The 3,856-nt window shown below is 50.0% G+C and overlaps 1 long non-coding RNA gene across 1 annotated transcript; it reads right to left on the reverse strand.

Moving 5' to 3' along the window:
- Nucleotides 1-1,508: 1,508 nt before the first annotated feature.
- On the reverse strand, nucleotides 1,509-3,135 carry LOC110147444 (uncharacterized). The gene is made up of 2 exons (XR_002316853.2): nucleotides 3,057-3,135; nucleotides 1,509-1,728 (listed from the first exon to the last, which is right to left on the reverse strand). It is a non-coding gene; the product is annotated as an uncharacterized lncRNA (long non-coding RNA).
- Between the last annotated feature and the right edge of the window lie 721 nt (nucleotides 3,136-3,856).

The raw sequence follows: 3,856 nt of genomic DNA on the forward strand, positions 1-3,856 counted from the left end.
AGACGATACCAGGAGACCAGGAGACAATATCAAGGAGACTTCCAGCTTGATCAACCGTGTCTGCCTGCTTGATGTGAGTGGCCCACCGGTCATGCTGCTGGATTTACAGATGCTGATGCTCATATACTGGAGGTCTGGCTAGTATTTTATGAAGAAGGAAGTAAATTGCAGGCTCACAATAACACAAACCCCATTTTATCCATTTTAGTTTTCACAGGAGCTGAAAAATGCATGAGATCAATCCAGGATGCCATTAAACAGTTGGTCAAATATATATATATATTGATTCACAGAAGATGTCAAAAATGAAAGAGTAAAAGTCCTTCACGATTTAAATTCTGCCCTGCCTCCCCTCCTCTTGATGAGATGGGATCAAAGATCCTATGAGGAGGGCTTGGAGCACAGTGGGCACTGAAATAATAGAAAAGCGTTCCCACCCCCTCACTCTGTTCTGGAGTCTCATTTTTTTGCACTTAAATTAAAAAAAAAAAAAGTTTTACACAAATATAACATCTGTATAGAAAGGCACACAAATCCCAGTGAACTTTCACACACCGAGCAAGCACATCTCTGCAACCAGCACCTAGACTAAGGAGTAGAACATTCCCCAAATGCCAGGGGCCTCCCTAATTACTCCTTTGGTCACTCCCCTCCCCTGAGGGTAACCATTCTTCTGGCCTCTACAATTTTGTCTGGACTTGAGCTTTTTATAAATGGAATGAGACACTATGTGCCCTTTCAGATGTGGCTTCTTCCATTAGACTTTTTGTCTGCAGAGTCACTCTATGTCACATGGGGCTATAGGATGATATGTTGTCTTCACTGAGAAGTATCCACCACACGAATCTGCTACAACTTTCCTTCCCATGCTCCCTGGGGGACACGGCGCTTCTGTGTGGGGAGCCGCTCTCCTGCCTCTAGCTGGGACCAAGGGCTCTGGGGTGAGGCAGCTCCACATGCTGCTTCCTCCTCAGCGACTGCAGGCTCCAAGAAGCCAGACCGAGGTTTTCTCTGCTGTCACAGACCTTTCTGTCATGTCTGCCCTTTTCCCAGGGCTCAACCCAAAGACCCCCATCCTTTAGGACCCACAATGTCCACAGCCTCATCGAGTCCCCTCACTCTCACTCCAAGGGAATCCCTTCCCTTCGGGAGTCGGGGGGTGGTTCTTAGTCTCTAAGTGCCGGGCTTATCTTCTGAGTCCATTCATTTCCCTCAGGGGGACTAGTGTTTGAAACACAGGAGACGGAGAGGATCAGCAGGCCCTGCCTTCTGCCTCCTCTCTGCACTTCGATCCCTCCCTCCTTCCTCCCATCTTACCTACAATGTGGGCAGGACTATGTTGGACATGGTTCTTTTTCTAGAAGAGCCTGGCCTCTTCTCAGCCTGCACCAGAGGATAATAAGGCCCCCAAGACCCTGAAATTCCTTCAGACTTACTCGATGGCCTCTAACAACACCACCCTGTGTTGTGACCCAGCCAGGGAACATGAGGTGCTTTACACGGAGCCCGAATCCAGTTGTGACATTCATGTTGGAACGATCCCCTTGGCTCCATCTGGCCCAGCTCAGCCCCTCTTTTCAGCCCCTTCCCCAGTGGCCCTCCTGCACACCGGAAGCTGGGTCAGCCACTGCCCTCCTCAGATACAGCCACACTCTCTTCTCAGCCAGACAGATTCTTCCCTGAGCCTTCTTGAACCACTCGTGGCCCCATCTGTAGCCTCCAGAGCATCTAAAAAGAGCAAGAGGGATTTGCCAGCAGGCAGGACACTCCATCCTAGCAAAGATGCCTGCTGGAGGGCCGTGCAGCAAATCTAGGCGCCCTCCCTACATTGATGCCCCTCTCCACCTGCTGCTGGGGCCACTATAGTTTCAGGACGATCTCAAGACGTTGGTTGCCAAGTGAGGTGGATGGGGCGGGGGGCATTTGGGGAGCGAAGACACATGCAACCTCTCTAATTTCTCTCTGAGCCCACACTGTGATGTGTGATTTCAACATTACATAACTACATCGAAGTAAGTTAGAACCTGAACCATGGCAGGAGACGAGCTTGATTGTACATAAATTAGGAAAATGGAGGCACGATTCAGTATGGTCATCATGCAGAAACTCAGGTGTGCGCACACCGGCACATCTATGATGTGGAAAGGGCTCCCTCTGGTGGCACTCCCAGAGGTTCCCCGCTGCAAGTCCCGGCTCAGGCCCAAAGCCCAAGCCCAGCAACCTGCAGTCTCCGGCCGGACTAGCCAGTTTCACTTGCCGCAAGGCCAAGTTATGACTCCTGATATTCTCTGTCCTGAGATGACACCCAGTTCCAGGAAGAACGTGTTTCTGGGGCAGACTTGCACAGGCATCTCAAGAGACAGTCTGGCCAGGCAGAGAGCCCTGTGTGTCTGGTACTGGGAGCGCCTGCCCAGTGTCCGCACCTCTGTCAGCCCCACTGGACCTGATCGCAGGCTGAGCAGCAGAAAGGGAGCCAGGGCCTCGGGGTGGGGCAGAGGCTGCTGCTCCCTGCCCCTGAATTCTTAGCCATGAGGGCCCTCAAGCCGGTTCTGTTTATGCTGCAAAAGAGGCACCACTCTTGTATGCAGCTCTGTGTTTAGATCACCTTGCCTGTGGCATGAGAAATATTCTGGTGCAGCAGGAGAGGGGGAGGGACCCGGGGCCACGGATGTGCCCTCCTCTAGAGTGGAGTGTTGGACAGTTTACTCGTGGGGCCCTAAGAACGTGGTGCAGGTAGGTACATCCTCAGGTACATCCCGGCTGCTGTATACACCATTATTTTCTGCAGGAATCCCTCAGATTCTCAACTTCTGGTTGTTGATTCCATCTAGGAATCCTGTCAAGCCACCAACGTTCGCTCTGCTATACTCCCTGCTGCTGGATCTAGCCTGGCTGGAGACCCCTGGTGACTTGTTGGCATGGAACTCCCAAGGAGAAACCTTCTGCTGTTTCAGAACAGCAACCCCAGGGCTCCACTGATGCGTCCTCACATTGAATGGTTAGACAGCACCATTTCCTCCTCTCTCATGTCAGATTACTGCTGTAAAGCTTCCTACCTGATCCAGACTGGAGAAAGTGACCAGGACATGATTGGAGGAACTTGTGAGACAGGCTCCTTAACTCATAGCAGAGAGCTACAATGAAAAAATAAAAGAGAAAGCAACAATGAATGCTTGTACGTAAAGACATAGACACATGAGTGAAATCGAAAAGAGAACCCAAAGCTTCCAGTACAAAGCAATGGTGGATAAACTCTAAGATAAAATAAAAAATCCATTTTTAACAAGGGGAGACTATCCTCATGGGTATTCCCAGAAATTGAATATAAAAGCGCAAAAGATGAACAAGGCTGATGCTGTAGCTTTTTGGAGTCTGGATACAGTCAAGGGTAGCTGGTAATTCAAGTCCTGTCAATTGATGACAAAGAATTGAATTGCCCACTTGAGCTGGGGGACCAGAGTAGTCAATTCATATCAAAAATTCAGGAGCTGTGATTGGTCTCTTCCCATTATCTCAAAAAAAAAAAAAAATAGATTGAAATAAGTTGCTACTGACTTTGCCTGGGACTGTGGCCTACAGAGCATCCAGTGCTGCCCATGGCTGTAACCTAGCCTCCTTCAGCTGTGGGACTGGACCTGATTCATCGGCAGGTCAGGCCAGGGCAGGAGCCCTGGCTGCCATAGAAGACTTCACACCGATCAGGGCCCTGGGGAGGGCAACTGCTCAGTCACTGGGCAAGAAGGAGTGAGGAACCGGAGAAGAAAGATGGAAAACCTGGAAATGACCTGGAAACTAAAATTCCACAATACACAGAAACTAATACTAAGAGAAGCAACCAGCAGCATCAATACTCCAG

The sequence above is a fragment of the Odocoileus virginianus genome, chromosome 27 (assembly GCF_023699985.2).
Source record: "Odocoileus virginianus isolate 20LAN1187 ecotype Illinois chromosome 27, Ovbor_1.2, whole genome shotgun sequence".
Classification (NCBI taxonomy): domain Eukaryota; kingdom Metazoa; phylum Chordata; class Mammalia; order Artiodactyla; family Cervidae; genus Odocoileus; species Odocoileus virginianus.